We start from the raw sequence: 27,952 nt of genomic DNA on the forward strand, positions 1-27,952 counted from the left end.
GGTATATCAAACAAGAAATACAATATCCTGCTGGGGAAATAATAGATATCCCAAATACATTAACAGTGTTTGATATTGAAATTATTCAGTTTGAGATGTTTTATTTATTTATTTATTTATTTATTTATTTATTTATTTATTTATTTATTTAGCTGCTTTATAAACAGAGGTTAAATAGGCTATTAAACCTAATTTGTTTAAAGCAGTCCCTTTGATAACAAAGACTTATGTCCAGTTAGTCTCTGGTCAATGTTGCAAGATCATAATCCAATCCTCACATGTCGACCCCTCATTTAACAGCAGTAATTCAATGGTGTGACAGATGAACTATTTATTTACTGCGTTTATTTATTTTTATTTGTAAACGTAGCCACTGGTTCAGAAGATGACTTTGGCACCTGTTCTCCACTGTGCACTGTGGTTATGACGGATGAACCACAGGTTGTATTTAGACATTTGGGCACTATCAGTACCATCTTTCTTAGGGTCAAACATTCAGATAAGACAATAAATCAGATAAGAAAATGGTGCTCCTGTAGCTGCCATTTATTTAGGTCTAAGTAGAAAGTGTTTACAGAACAGAACAAATCAGCAAACTGCCACCATGACAGTTCTTTGGCATCTTGCTTTCAATGTTGCCTGTGGCACACATCTTCAGATAATTACAAGCTGAGTGGGAAGTGTGGAATTTCTTCTTCTTTTTTTTTTTTTTCTTTTTTTGAATGGTTGTGTCAGTGTTTAGCTCAAATATAATGTAAGGGTCATCTACGGTTCAAGGCATTCATGCTTGGATGACCTGATGTCCATTCATGCTTAGCTTCGTGTATGTTCGCTCCATGTCAAAAATGAATTCCACCTGACCTGACTCCGGGTCATATGTGCAATGACCACCAAATGACATTGTACCTTGTTTAATACTCTGAGAGGTGAGTCCTACTGACATTGTTTGATTTTTTTTTTTTTTTTTTTTGATGAAGTTTAACAAAAAAGGAACTTGCATATTTGATTTAAAACAATAACTCTCATTTCAGAACAGAACAACGTAGTGGATATGAGAGTGACTAATGAAGCCCCGAAGGACAGTGTCAAAGATCCCGACAGGCTGAATGAAGAGACAGATACATGACAATTCTCTATTCACTGCTTTTCTGTCCTTCAAGTACATAATATTGTCTTGTCCCTGAAGTTAACATGGATATGTCTACACATAAAGAGAATTTATCCAATGGTTTGAAAACAAAAATGAGCAAATGATAAATCATAACTTTTTTTTTCCGTACATATTTCATAAACCAAGATAGCATTAATAATACACAACGAAAGTACTCAAACAAAACCCAAGACTAAGACTGCAGAACATTTTCTTTATGTATCAAAAGATAATAATGTGCCCTACTTTGCCATGTGACAGGAGCAGAGAAACCTCAAAAGACTGAGACTGAATTGTAGATGAATATGAAAACAAACTATCACAGCTGCTCAGCAGACAGCAGCATCGACAGCAGTTAATCTTTACGAAGCCAGATTTCCAATAGTTTCAGCTTAAACTTATAAAAGTTTTAATTACAAATAAGGTTGAAAAGGTTACCGAGATTGTTGTGAACATTACTCTACATACTGCATTACAATGTAACATTCTTTACTATTGTATTTAATGAGTACATTAAAGGCAGGTGTGGAGTATTTCACTGTAACAATCTTAGCAAAATTTTATTTTATCCATTTGGTAAATTAAAAAAACAGCACAGAGTTTACTGTTTATTAAAATATATATATATACGTATATATTTGTGTGTATATATATGAATATCAATTATGCCACATAATGAATAAGAATAAGAATAAGAATAAGAATAAGAATAAGAATAAGAATAAGAATAAGAATAAGAATAAGAATAAGAATAAGAATAAGAATAAGAATAAGAATAAGAATAAGAATAAGAATAAGAATAAGAATAAGAATAAGATTAATTCAATTTGATGGGTTTTCACAGTACAATAATCATAGACGCAGATACAAAATACATCCATCGATGCTCTGATCATGCTCAAGCGCAGTGACATAATCACAATCAGCAGAACGTGAATGCTATACTTCATGGGTAAACTAGAAATGCAAGGCAAGTAACATGAATATATAATTTAAAGTCAAATAATTGGACAGTTAAAGATGATTTCAATCTAAATATATCTTTGTTTTGATTTGAATGAAAAAATATTTTTAATCATCACAAGTGAAACAAATTAGGTTTTAAAATCTGTCATTATAATGGGGGGTTTAATGTGTCAATTGACATCTGATTACTGGTGTGACTGTAAGTCATGTGGGTGTGGTAATGAATGGATGTTTCTCTTTACAGGTTTAATTTAGGCCCCTTTAAAAATAAAAGGGTCATTAAGTCTGAGATCAGGGCAGCAGCCATTAAAGTCATGGGACCCATTAAGGTGGAGGGAGTACCTTGATAAGAATCTCCTTCTCTGCCCTCGCTCCTTCTACTGCAAACTCAGTGCACCATGAAGGGAAAACAGTGCTTTATGTGAGCAGCAAGGAAGGCATCATGCATCCTTGACTTCTAAGGACCTTTAAAGGCAACTTCCCCAATTACTTTAATGGCCAATAATATAATTTTATGTTTTTCAACTCTATTTTCCCTATTCAAACCCCTCCATTAATCCATATTACATTGTGCCATGCCTCACACCTCCCATCCTGGAGAGCCCTCTCCATTCTTTTTCCTCCTCCTTTTCACCTCTCGGGACCTAAGGTGTCAATGGCTTAAACAGATTGCTCAGGCAGCCAGTTAACCTTCGCATCCCATAAAAAATATAATTGGTTTACTATAGAAAGAAGCCTTTTCTCCGCCAGGGATAATCCCTTGGCTTGATTAATGCATCTTTAATCAATTGATGTCTGGGTGACCAGCCTCCTCAGTCACATCCTGTAAGGAGAAACAGCTGGCCTTTCAAAAAGGCTGGGGGGTGGGGGGTGGGGGGTGTCATGGGGTCATAGGGCTTCATGAATCCAATAGGAGTGGTCAAACTTACACTTACACATATTAACAAAACGCTCCTTTTGTCTCATCAGCAAGTCTTTGTCATGAAACAATCAACCGTCTTTTTCTCAGTATTCATGAATCACAGCATTTATGTATGTGTGTGTGTGTGTGTGTGTGTGTGTGTGGGTGGGTGTGTGTGTGTGAGTGTGTGTGTGTGTGTGTGTGTGTGTGTGTGTGTGTGTGTGTTGGATAGTTTTCTTTTCTTGGACCACAGGAGGTTAAGAGAAAGGTTCAGAATTTGAAATCAACTCATGAAGGTTAAAGGTTAAGTCAAGGTGCAGGATGAGAGTGAAGGTTAAGGTTGCAGGGTCAGGGATTTGTAATAGGATCTGCCCAAATATTTATTGCACATACACATCTATGTGCACTAGATTCACAAAGGAGACACATCTATTCACACATCAAACCAAAGCAATCTATTCCCCTAAAAAAACTAACCCCAAAAAAGAAAAACAGATGAGGAAAATGCTTCATTTAGAAGAGATTGAGATAAGATGTCCCATGTGATGATATTGTGCAAAGAAGGGAAGGCTCCCCAAGTGTATTGCTCTTGTAATTTTCTCCTCAAACAGGATGGGTTATCTTCCTCACAGCCAGACCCCTCCGCTGAGGGGTTTGTGTTCCATTCAGAACAGATTTGAATAAGACTTGGAAAAAGACAAGAAGCCCGCTGTGATGCATGAATATAAATGTCACCTCTGACAAAGTGCAATGGCAGTCTGGAAAATATCAATTCATTATGAGTTCTGAATTTGAACTATTTCACTTTAAAAATGCTTGATGTGTCCCTGCAATATGTGCATGATTAGCCTGTGAAGTCTCTCTGGAAATGAGCAGAGGACTTCTAGATTATCTTCACCACCAAAACTGAAATCAATATACAGTTTTACCACCATAACAGACTAAAGATACCCTAGATGAGTCGCTCGGGATGACTACGAATTACAAATAATAAATCACCACATTAGCACAATATCTGCTGAATGCATTAGCATTCAAGATAGACATCTAATACTTTGAATCAGCACTTGTGTGACTAACAGAAGATTTGTGCTTATATCTCTTTAAGTCCTCTGACATTTTCTGACCGTAAACAAAACATGAATTAACTTACCTGATGTACGTATGCGAATAAGTACTGACTGATTGTGGAAAACCTTGAAATGAGCAAAGCATTAATGTCTGAGAAGCCATCATGCTTGATTTGGTAGATTGAGGACGTAACAGAGGCAGTGATGAATTATCTAGCCAATCATTTCCCACAGATGTTTCGCAGCCATCAGTCCTCCACCTATCTCTTATTATCTGTCTTTTCAGGCTTCCAACTTTCTGCAGGGTGTCGTGGCTGATCCACTAGTGATTTAGTTAAAACTTGTAAACAACAGCAGCCATCTGTCTCTATCAACTTTATAACTGTTCAGTGCTTATTCCCATATTTATAAGAAGCCGGAGCACAGGCGGCAGGACTATGGCGGCAGACTATGTTGCCATTGGGGGGAAAAAACGCAGGGCGGCCAATGTTAGTATGCACATACATGCTTCTCTTACACACAGACTCACTGCGACAACACTGCAGTCAGAGATGGGGGAGATGCTGGAAAAAAGGGAGTGGGGGATGGATGAAGGGTATGGGGAATGAGGAGAATTGGAATGAAGATCAGTTTTTGAATACTCTCACCATCCTCCAGGTCAGTGGTTTTGACTCTTACAGAGAGAGAGGGGGCAAGATCCAGCCGCACAGTTCGTACTATAACTGCTCATTCTAAATTGTAGCACATTTAGTGAACACAATAAATATCACTCCCATGCACCAAGAGAAAAAAATATCCAACATGAAATAGATCTGCAGCCTACTAATCAGGCCATTCTTTGTGATCTTTTATTATTAATAGTCTTGATCCAATGGGCTGTGGACTATGCATCAAGTGACCTGCCCTTCCCTCTTCTTATGCTAATCTTCACTGACATTTCCTGCACACAACAAGCTCATCCTGGTCCCACTGCAGCAGACTAGAAAAACATTAGCAACTGTTTAATAGTCCTCAAATCATTCAATGACCTACCCTTTGGACATAAGCACACAAGCACTACAGATATCCTGCCCTATTTGTGCGATAGCTCTGTTAAGACTATGCTGTCATCCTAAGGGTTTGATGGCCAGGCATTCTTTGTGTGTGAAAGGCTACAGCATTCATCTTTTGCCCATTTATCATTCCTGTCTTCTTTTTTCCAGTTTTCGATTCATTTATACATCCATTCATCTATCCATCCATCCATCACTTCACATAGCCTTTGTTGCACATGTGGATCCATCAGTCACAGCCTTCCTGCTTGATATAGACATCTTATTTTAACCATCCACCTTTTTCAAATTACTTGAAAACAACTTTGGTTCAGATGTTGTATTTTTTCCATTTTACAAGGCAATGAAAATATATGCATTACTTGGCTTACATATATTCTTTTTTATCTATTAATTATTTTTATTATTTAAATTCTTGAACATCTCTTACCCAGGCTCTGCGTAAGATGAACTACAAGTTGCATTTTTTTCTGATGCCCTGTCACCCACAGGAAGTATGAGTAGGGGAAAAAATCCAAATCCCACTGAATAGGGGAGGAACAGTGATTTTCTGGTTCAGAAACTTTCATCTCAGCCAAATCGGTCCTTTTTTCCTCCTGCTTCCAAGCTACAGTCTCTTTGTGCTAGTAAAATTTAAAAGCCACGTTCCTTTTTTGTTGACATTTAAAGACAATCAGAATCAATTTGAAACATTGATCTCAAAAATATTTTCACATTCTCAAAGTTTGTCTGCCAAGGAATGCAAACAGAGAAAACATTTTTTCTTTGTTTCATGAATGTTAAAGACAAGAAAAAAAACATATTAATTGATTGATCAAAACAAAGGGGTCAATTGAATGGAATACCAAAAAAAAGCTAGTTGGATTTTTTGCAACAAGCTAATTAACCTTATTGCGCAATTATAAACAGTGCATGCAGTGGTTTAGTTTCAGCAAAGCAAAACTTGGAGACTTTTTCAGACGAGTTTCTCTTAGCTGTACATCATGATGCCAGTCTCATAGCTGGAAAATCACTCAGTTAATGCTCTGAGGTACTCTGTATAACTGGCAATTGTACACCTTTTCATCTTTTAAGTTTGATTCATGCTGGACATTCTGTCCCTGTGGTGGTGCACATTTAACCTCATTGTTAATCATAAGTATGCTTTTGACTGGGAGTTGTAGCTCCATCAATGGCAAAGAGCAAGGAAGGTTTATTCATGCCACATGGGAGCCCCTCTGCCGACCTAGCTGTGATAAACACATGATCAGGGAGACAAATGATATTAGGGCCAATCATCTCCCGCCCACTGCAGTCATTAAAACACCACACAGCAACAATAGATCAGTACTAATTGGATGCAGAATATGACCATAACAACCCATTGCTCCCATCAGTCACAGACCCTGTCTTTAAGGGAAACTTGAGTGAACCTAATGACCCTCCCCCACCTGCACAAGAATGAAGGTCATATTGTCAGTGATGAAGACTGGATTGGTGATGGACTGGACTGGATCAGTTCAGCGTTATATTTTCACCCTAAGGTTGCCAAATGTAGCAACAGAATAAAGCACCGTGAGAAGAAAGTTTTTTTGTTATTTGTTTTTTTTTGCTAGTATGGGTTTTCTTCTGTGTTTGTTTTGGTTTTGTGTCTATTTTGGGGGATTTTTTTTTGTTTTTGGTTTTCTTCTTATATTCAGTAAAAATATATCACATGCATTTTCTATTGAATAAAAATTTCAATGATTTTTCTCAGTTTATACCATTTGTAAGTGCTCAACCTCATTTGACCTTCAGGCCTAACAGAGGGCAATGATTTGAGCCCACTGCTGCCATTATCATCGGGCCACAGATAGAGGGCAATCACCTGTGAGCTGACTTTGACCAGTGAAGAAAGTATGGGAATTCAATGGGGACGCAACTGCGATAATGCTTCCAGACTTCTGTCAAAAACCAGTCAATTGAGTAGAATCCAATAAAGGTTGGGTCAAGGATGCAATGGCCGCAGTGGTTCAGAGATCAGACAATCTGAGAGATTCAATTCCGAAAGAGGTTTAAAAAGTTGATACAGATTGCAATTGTATAATTCTCAGGAGAAACCAGGTTTACTTAAAGCCACTATGGTAACGAACAGGGGCAGGTCTATTCCTATTCCATTTACTGCTTAGCACAGATTGGTGACAAGGATGAAATTTTTCACCTCTCTGGAAAGCTAAAAGAGTCCAGCAAAGAGGAGTACCTTTTCAGCTACTTTACAGCAAAGGAAAACTTAGATAAGAGAGTGTTGGACTTTGCAATGATTACAAGGCAGGCTAGTAACCAATAATTATTTTGTAGATTCAGACTTAATATTATACAGAAAATTGTAAATGTGTAAGAGAGTCTAATTTCCAGAAAGATATAATGATTTATTATTAAAACTAATCATGACAGCCTATGACATCACACACTTAGTCACACTTAGTTTTAGAGGAGCACAAATATTTTTCGAATGAATGACTATCCTATCATTTCATATATCACATTGTTTGAATATCATAATTTAGCTTTCTGCTGGGTTATTGCAAGGGGGATTTTAAGCTAATGAGTTTAGGTTTAACCTTAGAAAACAAATTGTTTGAAAAAAATCATCCACCCATCTACTGCTTATCCAGAGCTGGTTGCGGGGGCAGCAGCTGAAGCAGAGGCCCAGTCCCCAAGGTCACTTATTCCAGTTCATCTGGGAGAATCTCAGGGCGTTCCCAGGCCAGCTGGAACACATCTCTCTAGCATGTCCTAGTTTGTCCTCAGGGCCTCCTCCTGGTTTGACATGCAAGGAAAATCTCACCAGGGAGGCGTCATGGAGGCATCCTGACCAGATGCTAAAGCCACCTCATCTGACTCCTCTCAATGCAGAGGAGCGGTGAGTCAATTTCTAGCTCTTCCCTGGTGGCCGAGGGTCAACGCCTCAACAGGCACCACCACCTTACAGCCATATCTCTGGTCAGCAGCCTCGACAATGGAGGCATGGAACATCACCCACTTGGACTCAATGTCCCTGTCACCCTCGGGTTGTAGTTGAAGCTCTTTCTGAAAGGAGACTCTGCCAGAAGTTCTAAACAGACTCTCATGGTACGCTATGGTCTGCTAGGTCTGACCAGCATCCCCCCTCGCCATCAGAGCCATCTCACTGCCAAGTGGTAATTAGTTGACAGCTCCACCCCACTCTGCCCAACTGGCAACCGCAAGTCAGACAACAGCAGACTTGGGTGTGTTTGTGCCAGGTGCACATATAAGTAAGATCACCTTTATGCCTGAACACAGTGTTTGTTATGAACAGTCAATAACAAATACAGAAGTAGAGTAACAGAACACCATTTGGGTTCAGATCTGGGGGCCATTCCCCCTCATCACACTCTTTCAGGTCTCACTGTCACTGCCGATGTCAGCATTGAAGTCTGCCTGTGTCCCAAGTTAGAAGGAGACTACCCTCTTGTCTATAGAGTTGAACCCCAATGTAGAGACGTTGAGTCGGGGGGCAATCAGTATGCCGACACGATATGCCCAATGCCTCTCACTGGGGACAACTCCTGAGAAGAAAAAAGTCCAACCTCTCAAGGACCCTGGCTCCCAAGCTGTGTGTTGAGGTTAGTCCAACTATATATTGCCGCAACGTCTCAGCTTTGCATACCAGCTCAAATCATTTCGCCATTAGAGAGCTGACATCCATGACATCCCTAGAGCCAACTTCTGCAACTAAGGGACTGCCAGCCACAGTCCCCCACTTCGGCCACTACCCGGTTTACAATGCTCCTTGTCCCTTATTAAGGGTGGTGAGCCCAACAGAAGGGGGGCCTACTGTGATCTTTCAGAGTGGGCTGTCCCTGACTGAGTCCCCTGGGTGCAAACCCAGCCACCAGGTGCTCATGATCGAGCCCCACCCTAAGGCCCAGCTCCAGAGGGGGACCTCAATAACCTGCATCTCAGCAAAGGAAAACTTGGCCCATTTCTTATATTTTTCTTTTTTTTTTTTTTTTTTGGGGGGGGGGGGGCTTCAGAGCCAAACTTTGTCTAGTCTGGGACCTGTTTGCCTTTAGAGACCCATCCAGGACTATAAAGCCCCCAAAAACTTAGCTTCTCTGATCACTGGGGCACACAAACCCTTCCAAAATAATAAGGTGCTGACTTGAGGAGCAGAAAAGGAATTTCAAAAAATAATTATTGATTATAAGTAAAAAGAAAAACTGTTTGCCAGGTAAGAACAGTTAATCTGTAAATTTAAGGGGAAGTCAAAATAATGTCTGTCTGTTTGATTTGGGGTTCTTTTTGTACAACTTAATGTTCAACAATGGGTTCCCAGCATAAGACGGAAGAGGCTAGTGTAGATTATTATTTTTGTTGTGTAAGGGTTTCTGCATCCATCTGAAAAGGTACGAGCTCTGTTTCCTTTAATGTGCTCATTTTTTTTATTAATAGATGTTTGTGCATTGTTTTGTCAAAAACCCATACTAAGAATTCTGGAAATACCCTGAGGTAAGGAAATGCAAATGCAGCTCAATTGATAGAGCAGACATCTCTCCAATTGGAAGGCTGACGATTCAAACCCTGGGCCCTTCTGGCTGCATGTCTTCTGCAAGACATTGAACCACCAGTTTCTTGGGGTGACCTGATTAGCAACTTGCAGGACAACTCTGCTGCCGTCGATGTGAATGCAAGCAAGTTTAAGCTCTTTTAAAGCACAAGATAGTTAAAGACCTTTATAAGTAGGGACTATTTACTTTAAAAACAACATCAAATTTGCATTTTGTTGTATTAGTTCAACATGGCAGTACTTCTGCAACAGCAATTAAGCCAAATGCTAACTGCAGTATTGCCTCAATTCATATATTGAAAACATGAGTGAGTGACCATGAAAAGCGGGACATTGGGTCTTGTCCAGCCTAAACTTTTTCCCCCTCATGTCCTTTGGCATCATTGTCTTCTCCATAATTGCAGTTACCGTATTTGAAGGGCATCAAGTTTATTTGACTTGATCATTAAATGGTGCTTGTCCCTTACATCTGATCAGTCGCAGGTGGGTAACATCTTTTAAAATAATGGTATGTCCTTCAAAAACTAATGCCTAAGGTATAGATATGGTGCATTGTGGTTCGATAGCATAAAATGTTTTAGTACCCTTCATAAAACAGCACTTTCTTCTGCGTCCCCCTTTTGAAACATCTATTTTTCTTTAGAATCTAATGGGTCTCTTTGGAACTCCTAATTTGCAGTCACCGTGCCCACTGTCCTTTGAGCTGCTGTTGCTATAGGGGAGATTTGAGCGCTGAACCAGCTTTGAAGTCCTCAAAAGTGAATTCTCTCTACACTGCAGTGGCAGCAGAAACAGCAATGACCAGACAGGATGGTAATTGAATGGGAGAGGTATAAATAGAGTCACTGTCATAAATCTACAACACTGAAAGTCCACAGCAAAGCCTTCTTCTTATCACTGTAGCTTAAGATGTGCTTGTGTGTTCACACAGATCCTAGTCCATACAGTGGGGCGAAAAAAGTATTTAGTCAGCCACCAGATGAGAGAGGCCTAAAATTTTCATCATAGGTACATTTCAACTATGCGAGACAGTATCGGGGGAAAGAAACCAGGAAATCAGATTGAAGGATTTTTAATGAATTAATTTGTAAAGTCCTTGGTAAAATAAGTATTTGGTCACCTACAAACAAGCAAGATTTCTGCCTCTCACTTCTTTAAGAAGCTCCCCTGTCCTTCACATGTTACCTGTATTTTTTGGCACCTGTTTGATCTGTTTATCAGTTTAAAAGACACCTGTCCACAACCTGAAACAGTCATAGTCCAAACTCCACTATGGCCAGGATCAAAGAGCTCTCAAAGGACCCCAGAAACAAAATTGTAGACCTGTACCAGGCTGGGAAGACTGAATCTGTAGTAGGCAAGCAGCTTGGTGTGAAGAAATCAACTGTGGGAGCAATTATTAGAAAATGGAAGACATACTCAACTACTAATAATCTCCCTCGATCTGAGGCTCCACGCAAGATCTGGCCCTGTGGGGTCAAAATGATCACAAAAGCAGTGAGCAAAAATCCCAGAACCACACGGGTGGACCTAGTGAATGTCCTGCAGAGAGCAGGGACCAAAGTAACAAAGACTACCATCAGTAACACATGACGCCGCCAGGTATTCAAATCCTGCAGTACGAGCCGTGTCCAGGCCCATCTAAAGTTTGCTAGAGAGCATTTGGATGATCCAGAAGAGGATTGGGAGAATGTCTTATGGTCAGTTGAAACCAAAATAGAACTTTTTGGTAAAAACTCAACTTGTCATGTTTGGAGGAGAAAGAATGCTGGGTTGCATCCAAATAACACCGTTGAAGATAAAACATGGCTGGGTCGTTCAGCATGACGATCCCAAACACAACGCCCGGAAAACGAAGGAGTGGCTTCGCAAGAAGCATTTCAAGGTCTTGGAGTGGCCCTGCCAGTCTCTTGATCTCAATCCCATTGAAAATCTTTGGAGGGAGATGAAAGTCTGTGTTGCCCAGTGACAGCCCAATCACTGCTCTAGAGGAGATCTGCATGGAGGAATATGCCAAAATACCAGCAACAGTTTGTGAAAACTTTGTGAAGACTTACAGAAAACGTTTGACCTCTGCTATGCCAACTTAGAGTATATAACAAAGTATTGAGATGAACTTTTGTTATTGACCAAATATTAATTTTCCACCATGATTTGCAAATAAATTCTTTAATAATCAGACAATGTGATTCTCTCATGGTTGAAGTGTACCTATGATGAAAATTACAAGCCTCTATTGTGTTTTTAAGTTGGAGAACCTGCACATTTTGTGGCTGACTAAATACTTTTTTGCCCCATAGTAAATGGACTGCCTTTGTTCATCCACTTGATGATCAGAGCTGGTGGGGGGATTACACACCTTCAATGTGTGGTTCTCCTATTCCTACCTTTAAACAACCTCAAATCTCAATTGCTTCTTTTTGAAGTGCTGCAGGACCACAAGCACAAACTCCTCACTCCCTTCTTAGCACCAATCTTTCTTGTGAGGCGATCTGTCAAGGTTAGATCAGTGAGAAAATTGCTTTAATGACCTTTGAAGAGTCTTTCACAACTTCATACTTTTTTGCAATAAGGCATCACTTCCAAAGCCTTTCAGGTCATGCACCCTCTATATGCTTAGATTAGAGCATCATTAGAGCCACATACAGAGATATTTGATCTTCAAGTAAAGTGTAATGTTACCATCTAAATCACCAATTTTAACACCTTATTGCTTCTGCAATAAAAAAAAATAAAAATAAAAAAAAAACATACTTTTGCACATTTTTATCACTTTCAACTACCATACAGACCAGGCTCTCAAGATTATATGACCAGTTGCCAGGTTTTTCTTTAAATCTTATCATGGCAAGTGGACTCTCCATGAAAGTGTTTCGCCAAACATCTGGCCATTCTCTTTACAACGGCAGAAGTATCCCTGATTAGGGGTGAAACATCTTCAAAAAGGAAACTAAGTCCAATTGCCCAAATAAGATTAGACAATGTTTGAGCACAAACTGTATGATTGAGAACCTTCACGGATGCTGCAGTCAACAGATAACATAATTATCAATTATAAAATCAAACATTCCTTTTTTTGATTAGTTTTAATACACTTTTAAATATTTCCAGTTTCTTCTTTTCTTTCAACATAAAGGAGTTATGAATCCAATCCTGCAGTTATTCCCCTTAACTCAATGATAAAATATGCCCTGGTACAAAAACAAAGACCATTCAGCTACAAATGATCAGCCAAAGAAAACATTCCTCTGCCCTCCTACATTTTGAATGCATCGACTCATCCTATGTGTCTCCAGCAGGAAGAGATCTTTTCATCTGAGAAACAAAAGCTGGGATATAGATGGTGGGATTTCACTGCAAATCTTCAAAGCAGTCCCTCCTCACCAAAGCGGTTCATTTCTATCATGTTAATGCTGCCTTTTTAATCTTACGTCTTGCTGTATTCTTCTCACACTCCACTGGTGAGGAAGGTAAACCATCATCAAAGACTTTGTTGGAAATGCACTGAAAGGTACAAACAAGGTGTTTAATGTTGGCACTGAGCAGCAGTATCTTTGCAAAAAGTCAAGGCCAAGGGACTCTCATCTTGTCAACGCACGCCTATTTCCTTACTGAGTTGAAATTTTTTATTTCTATTCATGGGGGCTTTCATGCTTCTTCTTCCTCTCTGCATTTCCAGATTTGACACACACTGTCCCTCATGTGGATATGCATTCACACAGGTCCCCGAGGAAGATAAACATTTAATCAAGGCATTTTTAATGCCACGTTATCTCCCAGAAATGTTAGGGGAGCTGTTGTCAAGTGTGCCCTTTAAAGTATATCAAGGAGACCTTGTAACATATTTTTTCAGTTTTTGAATTCTAACTCTACATCAGCTTGAGTCTTTCTGTGTGCCAAATTTCAGCACATTTGAAATGAATGTAACTAAAGTAAGTGACTCACAGTCTGGTTCCGGCAGTTCCCAGTTAGTCAACCGAGCTGTCAAGCATAGAGAATTGAATGCAAAGCAGCTGACAAGCAATTTATATTAATTACAGGAGCAGAGTGTGTGAATGTGACTTCACAAAACAAGAGTAATTTCCCTGATGCATGTGGACGAAATCCTCATAGCCACCCTAACCTATAGAACCCATATGTACATGGTTTATAAGCAAGTCCTATAAACTATATTTCATACCCCTCTAAAGGAACTTAAATATCTGGATTCAAGAGTCCATATCCTTGAATTCTGGTACAAAACACCATCACACGATTGCCACTTTCATTGTCCTCAACATAATTGCAGAAGCCGACACAGCTCTTTGGTGAGCACAGTGACTGGCTTTGTGCTCACCATCAGATAATGACAACAAAATAGCGGAAGCAGCCGAGTGAGGAAAGCATTGTGTAATCAATATCGCTGGTCATTTGGAACAGAAGGAGATGTTGACTGTATTGCTGTTGACATAGATCATATATATATTTTTTTTTCTATCATACTGTAGATATCTAAAAATTAAAGAGAACAAACAAGGAAGAACATTGAGAGAATCAAAATGTGAACACAACAGTTAAAAAACTGGACGATGATTGACGGTACCTTTGGAAGGAGCTGGAGCAGCGATCCATGTCAAAACAGATCAAGGTCAAGACCTGGCTCGCTTATCTCCGTAAATTAAAAGTCACCATCAACAATAGACAAATTACTTCGATTAGGGTTTACTGCACATATGGGTAAGGGAAAAACTCATAGATGTTTACTCTTTATATTATTCTCTGCTGTAGATAAAACTGCATTCCCCTGTGAAAAATATGAGACTTGTTATCATGCACCATTGAAAAGACCCTCCAGTGATTTTTAAGATTTGCATTGACACATACAGCAATGCTGATTTCCTTTATGATGGTAATAAGTTCAAAACTTTAGACTTAGGCCAAACATACACTGCAGTTACTTAAGTGTGATTTAGCTTTAACATTCACCTTGAGTGTTTTAATGTTTGTAGTAGACTATATTTTAAAGTCAAATTAGTCAATGAGTCAATGAGTCAAATCCTGAAGGGTTCATCTAGGTTTACATGTTTCATGTAGTGGCATATTATTTTCAAGAATTAACAGCAACAGTTTTGTACATCCTGTTCCCGGGGAGATATTTGCTTTAATTCACAAAGATACAGGAAAAAAAATGTGTCATTAGAATTTTCATTTTGTCAGTTATGATTTTGAATTTCAAATATGTCATTCATTACAGATGCAAATGCAAAAACTGCAGCCTAATGTGCACAGAATAATGACAGACGATGTTTGAAAAAGATTAAAAAGATAATCTGTTGAATTCAGGATGCATTAAAAAGGTAAGAAGTGTTGTCTTTGAGTAGAAATTATGTGAAAAGCATCTGATAAGTACCTTCTTTTAACTTCATAAACTGCTCACATGGTTGATTTAATTACTTTGAAGAGACAACAATGCCAGGAACATTTGGTTTGCAAATATTTACACCAGTGTGTGTGCTTTCCTGTATTTATACTGGTGATATTTTACCCCACCTTCTGGATGATCTGACAATCTGACCTTTGTTTAAAACGAGTCAGCGGTCACTCCATCCAAGCATCAGTAGCAAACGAACCTTCAGCGTGTTTGGAGACTTCAGTGGATTGTCAGCTGGTCTAATTAAAATTATTTCATGGTTACCACACTTTGGGGGATTTTAATCTGAAATGCTCCACTGTGTTTATGCAAGCACTCAAAATTAAACGCATATCCCTTAAAATTAGCTTTGTTAATTTTTTTTCTCCCCCAAGTTTGGAAGCCCTGCCTTAGGTAAACTGATGTGCCACCCTCTAGTGGAGCTGAACGTTAGCATTTATTCTTCATAATCACATTTTGTTAAAACCTAATTGGCAGAGGCAAGGAGGCATAAATTGGGGGACACAAGAGCTACAACAAATATAATTAGATCAATGCTAGGGGAAAAAAGTCAATACTGTGAGAGGGGAGTGCGCAACAAAACACACACACATATGCACACACACACATACACAAGAGAGCAGCGAAGGTATCCCGCCCTCATGTTTAGTATGTGGTACCAAAACCTGCAGCACCTTTCTTAAAGAGCTGCACTCCAGGCTCTTTCCCACACAATGCAATTAGAAAGTAGCACATGAGTTAACTGCCATAAATATTAATTTCTCATCATGAGACAGATCAATGATTTGGAGCTATTCTGCAGTTTGTATGGCACAAATGGAGAGGCAAAGAGACTGTGGGTCATCAGCCTGCAGCCACCACCCCAACAGACAAAAATGTAAGGCTTTTTTTAACACTAAGGCTTATTTAAGATAGCTCAGTTGTCTAATAAGTGTCACTTCTGGATCCTACAACCCATCCAACATACTTTTAATGAAACTGGACTGCTTGTTCTGCTCACCAAATCTCTTTGATATAGTCCTCTGGATCCTTATACAATAGCTGGATCTTAATTATGGCTAATAAAGCCACAATCAAACGCAAATCCCCCACCTGCGTCCAGCATTGCACACCCAGGCCTGATCACTGCACGGAATGGCTTGGATCCCTGCCAAGGCACAGAGATGCAGCAAATTTAATGAAAACCATGGAAGACCGATACTCATTTCAATTATTTGTTTAATAAATATGCTAAAAGCTACAGCTCTCAAGGCAGTAGCAGACCCATCACTGTGTCACGTGTCTTCACAGTCAAACAGCATACACAGTAACAAGCCTCAACGTCCAAATGGATATTCTCTATGGGTAAAATGTTGATTTTTTTTGTGGGTATTATGGTTTATGGGTTAGGCTAATCCTTATTATCCATGTCCCCACAACACTGCAGGAGCCAGACAAGACCCACGCCCTCTCTCCCTCTCTGTCTGCTCCACAAATAGCTAATTTTTTATCACCCAAGTCTTTAATCACCCACCAGAGCTTAGATTAAGGGTTTTCAAGGGTGATTAAGAAAGTTGGTGAGCAAAAGTACTCCAAAGATGACAATGATACACTATGTCTGTGATCCCCTTCTATATTGGAACAATGACAAAAATGTCACTTTTTAATCTTGGTAGTTTAATGGTACCGCAAAATAGCCCCAAATGAGGAAAGAAAATCGTTTTGTTGGCCGTGTACGATAGGGTTTTATTCAAAATACTATTTTCTAAATTAACCAATAAGATACACGCCAAGTTGATATGTAATAGCTGACATCACCTGACAGGACACACTGCTTCAGTGAGGTTGTAAGCTTTCTTGGAGCTGATACCACAGGGACGACAGTTCATGTCTGCATGAAGGGCCAACACTGATGAGAACAGTCTTATTGGGTCATCCACTTCATTCATTTGGGAGATGGGGGATGGGGAAGCCTCAGTATTACACCACCAAGAACACTCCATCTGATGCTTCTCTTCTATGATGCTGGAGAAAATCCTGGTTCGTCATTCGCTTTGTAGGACGCACACAGAAAAATTATGATGGTTAAAAGGATCATTTTGTGGATGTTGTGACTCCAGGGAAAAAAATCAAATCTGCATCGTTGTCAAGATGAATATGTGCTCCATATGAGCTGTCCGTGGTCCTGAAAGTAGAGGCCGGCCTGTATGTAACATCCCCAACTATATATCAGGGTCTTGTGGGATTGCCAGATTTTCCAGCTTTTGGGGCTGTATTTAATCAGTGCTGGATGTTTTCTGTCTCAAACAACTATCTGCAAAAGCAGAGGAAAAAAGTCAAAATAAAATCCAAAAATAAATGTGACGGACAGACATGCAGTAGTTCAGAATGCATTTATGCTAATGAGAAATCGAACCCAATATCATTTGGACTCTTTCTAAAATCTACCCTTTTCTGATTTGTTAAACAGTTCCTGAAAAGGAAAAATGTATCTCACTTCACCCTGCAGTCTGTACACACCACCACATTATGAAGTACAACAACATCCTCATTTTTCAATTTGCTGATGACGCCAATTTTCTTGAGCTGGTCAGGGATGTTGATGAGTCGGCCTATGGAGTGGGGGCCTATGCATTTTTAAATAATGGTCATCTCTGCCCCTCAGCCTGCCACCTTATCATGGTTTGTGCATCTCAGTAATCCTAGGATCTAAGCTGCCCGGGGCTGCATTCCCCCGGAAGGGTCACCTAAGCCAAAACAGGTCCCAGACAAAGTGGGTAGCCTCCCTCTGCCTTTGCATGGGGGGACAGATTCTGATAGTTGTTTGTTGCTGTGCACCCAACAGAAGCTTAGCCTATTCACCCTTTTCAGGATCCCTAGAGGGGCTGCTAGAGAGCACTCCTACAGCAGACTCCGTTCTACTGGGACACTTCAACACTCAGTTGGGCAATGGTCGTGAGCCCTGAAAGGGCGTAATTAGGAGGAACCCCCCCCCCAGATCTGATCTCAAGTGGTGTTCTGTTATTGGATATCTGTGCTCATTATCAACTGTCCATAACCAATACCATTGTCAAGCATAAAACTGTATGCACTTGGCAGCAAAACACCAATTTCTGTGGTTCCCAGGGGGTGGATGAGGTCCATCCTTGGTTCCCCAAGGCTCTGGATGTTGTAGGGCTGTCCTGGCTGACACGTCTATGCAACATTGCATGGACAGCATGGGCAGTGCCTCTAGAGTGGAAACCGGGGTGTTGATCACCCTCTTTAAAAAGAGGGATTAGAGGTGGTGCTCCAACTATAGGGGTATCACATTCCTCAGCCTCCCTAGAAAGGTCAATTCAGCAGTGCTCGAGAGGAGTGTCCGCCAGGTCATTGATTAGGGTATGACATCCTGGCCCAAGTTGAGAAGTTCAAGTATGATCAGGGTCTTGTTCATGAGTTGTCAGCAGATATGCAGAATCTGCACCTGTCTGTTGTGGTAAAGAGGGAGTTGAGTCAGAAGACAAAGCTCTCAAGTTACTGGTCGATCTACACAACTAACCTCACCTGTAGTCATGAGCAGTGGGTAGAGACTGAAACAACAAGATCACGGATCCAAGCAGCCAAAATGGGTTTTCAGGCTCTCCTTGAGAGATAGGGTGAGGAGTTCAGTCATCCAGGAGGGGCTCAGAGTACAGTTGCTGCTCCTCCACAGGGAGAGGAGCCAGAAGAGGTCAGGTATCCAGGAAGCATCTTAACAGAATGCCGCCTGGTGATGTGTTCTGGTCACTCGAGGCTGGTCTGGAAACGGCTCAGGATCCCCCAGAAGGGCCAGACCGAGGGGCAAATGAGAGGAAAGTCTGGGCCTATCTGCCTCAGCCTCTGCCCATGCAACCCAATCCCCGATAAGCGGTGGAAGATGGATGGATGGATGGATGGATGGATGAAAGGATGGCCATCTCTGCCTTTTGCATCGGGCAAGCAAATGGACACTAGAAAATCCTGGTGGGTATGTGCCCCCCTCATTATATCACAAAGATGTTTTCAATCTCATAGTCACATACAGTTAGAAGATCAGCATGAAGTTCATGACAAATCTGAATAACATTTAGAACCAACAGGTGGATAGATATCCTTTACTGAAAATATGCTGAACATCTTCATGGAACACCATCTTAAAATGGTCTACATGTGTTCTCCTAATGCTACAGTGTCTTACATGTGTGGGCATGTGTTAGATATATTCAGGTATAAGCAGGAAGGTCATGAACCTTTCAAATAAGTCAATATTACATATGACAGGTCAGGTACTAATAGACTCCAGTCTTCTGTATGTTTACTTTACTGCAACAGACAACACTTCAGAATCCTAGAATTGTATTCATCCACACACTCCTCCAGCTTCAAATGGAAGCCATGTTGGTCTGTATTCTTTACTGTAGCCTTGGGTTGCCTATTTTTCTCTTAGAAGATCCCACAACACAGGTCATCATGCAGCTGTCACAGTGTGATCTAAGAAAATATTTTGGGTGATTTCATGTTTTTTTTCTCTCGAGGCCATCAAACTCTCACACTATATTTTGTGAGAATTCCAACAACATGAGACTGAAGGCCTGGGGCACTGATATACCAGGACTCAGGCCAGAAAGGGTGAAAGACAAGCGGGGCTGAGAGAAAGACAGGGGCAGATGAAGACAAAAGAGGGAGTCAAAGTGAGAAATTGTGAGAAATCTAGAGAGGTAGTTTGTTCCATTAAGCAGTTAGACTGGGGCAGAAATCTGTTTTAATCACAATTAGCAGTGCAACAGAACAAAAAAATACAAAAATAACTGGTTTAAAGTTGTAGTAAAAGTCTGATGTAACTTGCTACATTTCCCAATAAGTTGTGTGGACATCCTCACACAACTTTGGTGTGTTTACTTTTTGTTCAGGGTCTTTGTTGAGTTCACATGAAAGGAATGGAGGCAACAACTGTAAACAGGATAATATACACAGTCTGAATTCTCATAGAATATTGTTTGGAATAACCAAAATTTACAGCAGTCCCTGAGTGTATGCCCATTTTTATTGCCCCCTGACATCTTTTAAAAAAATACTTACAGACATTCCAATTTTACTGTTAAAAATGTTTGAAACTGAGATTTTATAAAGCTTGTGCATGCATATTTGTTGATAGATGATATGTTCTGTATTTGTGATAGATTATTACATTTGTTTCATACGTGGAGTGTGTGGAGGAGCTATATAAGTTTTATGAACACATTTGCCTTAAATGTGCCCATGAGGGACAACTAAGAAATTGTTAATGGAATTGAAAGCTCTTCTGGTCATGTTTTTTTTTCGGTGTGTGTGTGTGTGTGTGTGTGTGTGTGTGTGTGTGTGTGTGTGTGTGTGTGTGTGTGTGTGTGTGTGTGTGTGTGTGTGTGTTCAGAGGTTAGAGAAAACCCCAAGGGGTATTGTTATCCATGGGGGAAAGGAATCACCCCTAAAAATGCTGGATGTGGCTTGCAAATAGAGAACAAGCACTAATTTGTTTTGATTTGACCCCAAGGTGATTCTGACAAAGTCTCCAGTGTCAAAGAAGCTCATCCTTGAGACATTTTGAACCTCAGGTTGCTTGAGCTACAGAACCAAACAGTGGTGGAATGATGTTGGGGCAACAGCAACCTGTGAGAGGAAGACAAATGGAGCAACGTCACCAAGACCCCCATACATTTTCTTTAATCCTGCCGTGACGAAAGCTACATGCGGGCCAGCAGTGCAACTAGTTCTGAGGCAGAGGGCAGGTAGAAGCCAAGGGCACCCATCTGACAGATGGAAAAACAAAACCACAGGATGTCTGAGGCGAAAGAAAGACATGTAGGAAATTATATTCTGGACAGGGAAAAATTTGACAGTTTGACAGAGTTTTTGACAGTTTAAGGTCAAACAAAGGTGCAGAATAATTCACTATGTATGCATTAACAGTTTTTAATGTCACCCAGCAGTGATCACTATGAAATAGGTATTGTGAGAAACTGTCTCGTGATGTAATAATGTTAGCTAAGGCCCACTTGCTAATACGTAGGCTTTGCCATTAAGAAACAATTTCAAATTCAGTTTTCTTTCTCAGGTTCATCCATGAATAGAGACAACATACAAATGATGACGACATAATTGTTTACTCTCAGGTAACATCTTGGCAAAGCTTTGTACACCCTCATGATTTTAGCATATGTTTGTAACTTTTAACTTAAAATAAAGAACCTTATCACTCACAATTTACTGATTCTTACTTGCTGACTGCACCTTGTTGGTTGGCATGAAAATATCCTGCCTTATTTTTACACCAAATTGGTATTGAATCATTCTTCAGCTGCCATATCTGCAAAATTTGTAAAAAAAAAAAAAATTGGGTAAAGAGCTAATAACAATTTTTCTGTCAGCTAAATAATAATCTACAATGCCTTTTTTCTTCGGCCTGGATGTTTAATTTCCAAATCCACAAAGAGGATCATTAGAATATAATTAAGTAATTGGTTTGACCAATATGATGGACTTGACATTTTTCAAATCAATTTTTACGGCAAAAGAACAAAAAACGTCTTTCAGAAAATGAGCAATGAATAATTAGAATTAAGGTAGACCAATTATTTAATTTATTTGATTGGCACTCTCTCATTAAATAGCTATTAAGCCAAACTGTTTCATATGGATGGGAAGGAGCTTTTTTTTCCTTTTTTTTCTTCCTTAACACACAGCAGCTCTTTTTCATTCTAATGAGTGATCACGAGTGCAATCGTTCTCTGAGACAAGACAAAAAGCCACTGATGAGCTGCACCATAACCTTTTACGTTTGCATGTAATCATGCCCCTAGACACGGAGTATATTTACTTAATCAAATTAATGACTGACAAAGAAAAATGGTACCCAAATACACTTGGCATAATTTCCACTGGATCTGTAGTGTGTTAAATATTTTCTCTAACAAACATTTAAAAGTGCCCTTTTGAATGACGGCTTAGTTCAGAGCTATTCCCTTTGAGTCTAGTATTGCTTTCTTTATACTTTTCGCGTCAGCTAATCCTGCTCAGCGCTTCAGACACTGTCAATGCAACAATGAACCAAGAGCCATTTCTACCAGCTCCAAAAGCAGGATTACAGTAACCGCATTTCCATTTCAGCAATTCAGACAAGCACAGAAACAAAGCTACCACAATCTCTCTCAATGTGTGGTGATTAAAATGACTCTCGACTCTCTTGTATTAATGCAGTCCTGTGGTGTACGTGCCTGAATAACAAAGAATCCCTGTAGTGCAAATTAACTGTAAACCCACAATAGAGCTGTTTTTATTCATCTAAAAACCTCTGGACAATTATCTATTCTCTGAGTAATATCCTTGGTGCAGATGAGAAGGGAAGGTATTAAGCACATAACTTTTATATAATATAACTGTTGTGTTTTTCTTGTGGGTGGTGCGGTAATGATGTGATAAAGGACAGTGCACCCAGAGGTAGCTAGTCTGTCAGACAAACTCCTGGCTGCAGCCCTGTGAGGATGTGAGGATGTTTGGCTGCTATTTTTTCCTCTGGCCACTCATAAATCAAATAATTACAATGTAGTTCTTGGGGGAAGAGAAAGTTTTCACATTAACTAGCACTCATTAACCCACTTCTCAAAAGTGTAAATGACTAACTTGAGGGGGATGCAGTTATTTATTTTTTCAATGGAGTTTCATATGCAGTTCATGCACACCAGTAAGTATGGGTAGCATGTATAGCAGGATAAGTATTTCAACATGAGCAGTAAGCAATCTCTTTGGTGTCAATATTTTATGAGGTACATCAATTAACCTTGAACTGTCTGTGAAAGGCAGACTAACGGCCACAAGTGACTAACTGACTGACTGATAGTCAGAGGAAACTTTGTCAAGCCTAGTGTATACTTTGCTACCTTGATTGACAGCATTTTAAAAGCTGCTTTGACAGAGGAATCCAAGTTGTCTTCTGAAGAAAAGGCAAATGTTCGTATTATAGATGTGCTTTTATCACAGCACTTTAAGTCATTTGGAGTGAAAGTGAAAGGTTTGCTATAAAATGATGATGATTAAGGCTCAGTAGGTGTTTATTCACTGCCTATTTTATCCCTTCATTCACATGATGTGTATGAATTCCAACTTTCCAAATAAAAGCTTAAATGTATTAAAATAAGGAGCTGACATAAGATCTGACTGTGAGATCGTGCTGACTTGAGGTGCTTATATTGTAACCTTCTTCATTTGAAAATCAGTCTTACCAAAACCCAAAGGGTATGAGACCCAAGAAGTAGTCGCTTCAAGTCTTGCTGCTCAATTTCCAAGATAAATATCACTAGGACAAAGCTGCCATTTATTTTCTGCCACCACAGGACTGTCAGAAATGACAAGAGGTATGCTTTGGTCTGGTATAACATGACACATTGATAGGACAGGTGGGTGTCTCTGATCACATCATACTGCTGATTACTGAGGAAGGCAGGGGGATAAGAGTGGAGCCAAGGGCCTCCGATGATCAAACACACACATTAGCTTGTGAGCAAAAGGGAAAGTAAAGAGCCCTTATCTGCTGCTACATACAACACAGCAGTGCTTCGTTTCCAACAGACTGTATCACAGGGCTTTGTCTTAGTGAGCCATGTTTGCTCTTTGTTTACATCATCTGGCCCCTGATTTTGTGTTTTCGCATGTGGGTTTAACTGGTTTTCCTAATTATATCATAAAACTAATCAAGTGTTTGTATTGTAGCCCTGACAATAATACGACAGCATTTGTGTGTTAATTGTAATCTTATTTAAAGAAGCATCTTTATGATGTTCACTGAAGGGATTCACTTTCAACAGCGGTCATTGATCAATTTAAACATCAACTCATTCCTACTTCTCCAACCAAGCTTCACGCAAACAATATATGATGAGACTTTTTAGGAATTACTGTACATCATATTGAATTGCCTTTCAAAATGCCATGTTTTGCATAACATGTTTCACACGTGTATAATAATGGAATTTAAAATTTAATTCATACACAGTTTGTGTGTGTGTGTGTGTGTGTGTGTGTGTATTTTAGGAACAACAGCTGGAATTTGTTTGTTGATCAAAGTGAATGTTGCAAGAAAAATTAAGCCTAATTTGCAGACATCAGTGCAGAACACAGCAGCTCCCCAGCATGTCAACTGGGAACAAATTACTGCCATGGGTAATGTTTTGAGGCTTTTGGCTTTATTTTCAGCTTAGAGCTTTCAATAATCACAACTTCAGAATATTGCATAGACTGCCCTAGATGTTAGCTGGAGTTGTAGGTGGGTAATGAGGAGAAAAAGAGGCCACCAGTGTAACCTGGTCCCTAATAAATACCTTCTATTTATCCCAGCTAACTGTGCAAAGCAGCAGCTTCTAATACACATGTGTTTGCTGGCAGTCTCACTGGCATGTGAGACAGCCTGCATCATCAGTTGAATAGGCTAAAATTGAGATAGAAATGTTGATCCTCCCCTGTTCGATCTACCTTAGCCCTCTTGATGTCAGGTCACTTGATGCTTCTGACATGACCTCGGCAGCTGCTCCAGTCTCACCAGCCATATTATTAACACACACTTCAATTTAAAAATACTTCATTTCATGTAAAGTAATTCTTAAAAATAAACAAACATCAACAGAATATCTCCTGAAAGATTTTACATGTCAATATCAAATTAATCACACTGTCATTTAAAGATAAAGGTGGATGTAAATGGTTTAGAATTTCTAGTGTATTTTGTCCAAATTTTTCAAGTCTTAGAAAAAGATCACCTTGCCCAAAAATGAAATGTCTAAATATTTTTTACCTCCCTGTCAAGTTTCTAAGTCAGCAGAATACAACTGCAGAGTTACAGAAACCCATGCCTCACCTTCCCCCCAAACAACAGCCTCCATATTGCTCATCAAATACAACCCAAGTGCCAAAAAATCCTGCTACAAAAGGATGACTCGGAGTTTGTCCTTTGGAAAATCACAATTTAAAATGGAAGCTGAAGCACTGTTTTCCTGGGAAAAAACCTATTGTATTTTCATGGAGAAAATTCCAAAAAGCCCTCTCTAAGTACTGGATATGGGAAAAATAAGACATTTCATTTTTACCTTTTTAAAAACCTTTGGCTCTTTCTTACAAGAAAAATTAATTTTCTCAGCTGTGGCTCGGATGGTAGGGTGGGCGTCCCTCCAACTGGAGGGTTAGTGATTTATTCCAGGCCCCACTTGTCTGCATTCTGAAGTGTCCTTGGGCAAGACACTCAACCCAAAGCTGGTTCCAATAACTTGGTTAGAGCATTGCATGGCAGCTTTGCCACCACTGGTGTGTGAGTGGATGAATGCCATCTAGTGTAAAGCACTCTGAAACCGCAAAGTGTGAATGCACTATATAAGTTAAAACTGACTTTTATCCGACTTCACCAGGCTCCGGTGGACTGGCCAAGTCCACTCACCAGCCAGAGACATCTCCTGGACTCAAGCAGGTTAAGAATCACTGTTAAACTGCCCACACCTGTCCTATATTTAGCTAATTCAGTCCACCAATTTTGCTACCTTATAAGAGAACCCCATTGACCAGGGATAACTTGTCTGGTTTAGTTGACAATAGGACTCTCTTGATTATTGTGCCAGTGTTCCAAGTCTATATTTCATGTGCAAGGGGCTGTGTTTTGTGAACCCTTAAACTTGAAGAATGGTTCTGTTCTGAGTCTCATGAAGTCTATAACACTGTCTTGATGCAAGGGATTCTCTATTGAAATCCCTTACATGCTTATAAATGACCATATCCTAATATGATTTATCATTTGCAAATATAATGGTCTTTGTTTACCCTTGGTAAAGGGTACAAAAATATGAATGTGTATCGTTGATTATTTGAGTCTTAAGCATAAATGCATTCAAATATGAGAAACTTAACTCATAAATCATTTAAACAGTAAAAAGTACATAGTGCTAATGAGAACCACTTGCGCCAAAAAGATATCCAGTAGAAATGTCCTGTGTCTCTATTGTATTTTCCTCCAGTGGGAAGAGACTTTATTCGCAATGTGACTTCACATCCTGTTTTCCTGGCATATATGGAGACCCCTTACAGATGGTGGATCCATTAGTTTGAGCTGCATTGCCACTTTGGCAATGAAAATATCCATGTCACATGGCCAATAATTGATATGGATGATTACGAACTCTTTCAGCTTTCACCTCATTTATTGGCTTCCAGGAAGAGGTACCAAAGATACTTCTCTAATTGTCACTGTGATACTTGCAAGTCATGACTTTGAGTGAAACGTCATTTAGTATTTCCCAAGCATTCCAAAATCCCTGATTTGCATCTAGAAATTTGGGAAGACAGCAGTCTGCCAGTCTCACACCACTTACAACACAACAATACAGATGGTCATCTCAAACCTCACTAAAGGACTTCCACTCCTGTAAGCAATTTCTCTCCCTTTTATTAAAAACAATTAAAAATACTGTCTTAAAGAGGGATATGCATGTATATAAATATATCCCTCACTACTTTTTAGACACAAAAACACATGATTTACACAATCTATGCAATCTTTATGCAATCAATGTCCAAAACATTCGAACCCAATTAAAATATGTAAGTGCTCAGTAACCTCTTACCATGTAAATGAATACTGAGCCTTATACAACATACAGCCTGAAGATTACCCATCATAGAGCAGCCGCAAACAATTATACAGTCAGTTCTCAACACATTTCAGTTCAAATCACTGCTTGATACTTCTGCCAAATCTATTGATTGAATATTTATCCACGATAAATCTGTTGGCAGAGACAGATATTTACGATGAGTTGGGACTGCTTTTTTTTTTGCAAAGTTTCTGGCCTTCAATTTTCCGAGTCTCTGCAAGCACTTTAAGATTTCAAATCTATTATCATGATTGTTAAATGTGGTGCATTTTGTTTGTTTGTTTTTTTTTTTGTTTTTGCATACATTTCATTTCCGCCATGTAATTTTTAGCAGTAAATGCCAGCAGACGGCTGAAAATGAGATGCTCATACATATTTAAAGTATTTCCATACATATTTGTGAGTAGAACCTCATGTTGAGCAGTAAATAAAAACATCCAGGAAATGCTGTTGGAAGTCTGATGAGGAAAAAACAGCTCAAAACACATTTTCATGCTTGTTTAGTTCAATTTGATGAGTGCAACATCTGCAGAAGTTTCTAAATCACTGGTCAAATTGTTGTGTTGTGAGGCATAAAAAGTAAAAAAAAAATAGCCATTTGTTCAAATTAAATGAGTAGTTTTTGTATGTTAACTTTTTTAATTTTGGACATGTTTTAACCTATCTGAATCATTCAAATCTGCATACTCCTGATAAATTGCTTTTCTGAACCTGTCAAGAACGAGATTGTGCAGTGGATTGTGTAGCAATCCCCAAAATCTAAAAATATATGAATACACCCCATGAATCCACTCCACTTTACTATTAAAGTCACTGATTATGGTCCATCAGTTTCTGTGGTCACAACTCCAGACTAGGATAATGAAAGCAATTTTGTACTTGAAAGCCTGTAAACAAATATTGAGTGCCAAGATAACACTGTCTACAAGGGTCATATCCCTGATTAGAAACATCCAGAGAACTTCAAGTCCAGCTTATATTCTAAACTTTTGCTTCAGTGTTCAGACTGTTTATCTCATCTTAAACAAAGTCCATATGCACTTATCCTTAAGAACAGAAAAGGCGATTTATATAGCAGTGTATAGCATTTTATTGTAATGCACTGTCAAGAGTTTACTAGACTTCAGAGACTTCAGATGAACTTGTGTTGTCTCCTGTCTCCCAAGGCAGCAAAGATGCACACTCTTTGCTGCCTTGGGATGCTGAATTATC

The 27,952-nt window shown here is 39.4% G+C and overlaps 1 long non-coding RNA gene across 1 annotated transcript in view; it reads right to left on the reverse strand.

The window, feature by feature from the left end:
- Positions 1 to 27,952, reverse strand: part of LOC147224233 (uncharacterized) — a 47,402-nt gene that overhangs the window by 5,588 nt on the left and 13,862 nt on the right. Inside the window, exon 2 of the long non-coding RNA XR_015107471.1 lies at positions 16,099 to 16,245. This is a non-coding gene — a long non-coding RNA (uncharacterized LOC147224233). The remainder of the gene's footprint in view (positions 1 to 16,098; positions 16,246 to 27,952) is intronic.

Source organism: Fistularia commersonii, chromosome 18, assembly GCF_037954325.1.
Source record: "Fistularia commersonii isolate RoL2024-O1a breed Wild chromosome 18, RoL_Fcom_v1.0, whole genome shotgun sequence".
Lineage (NCBI taxonomy): Eukaryota > Metazoa > Chordata > Actinopteri > Syngnathiformes > Fistulariidae > Fistularia > Fistularia commersonii.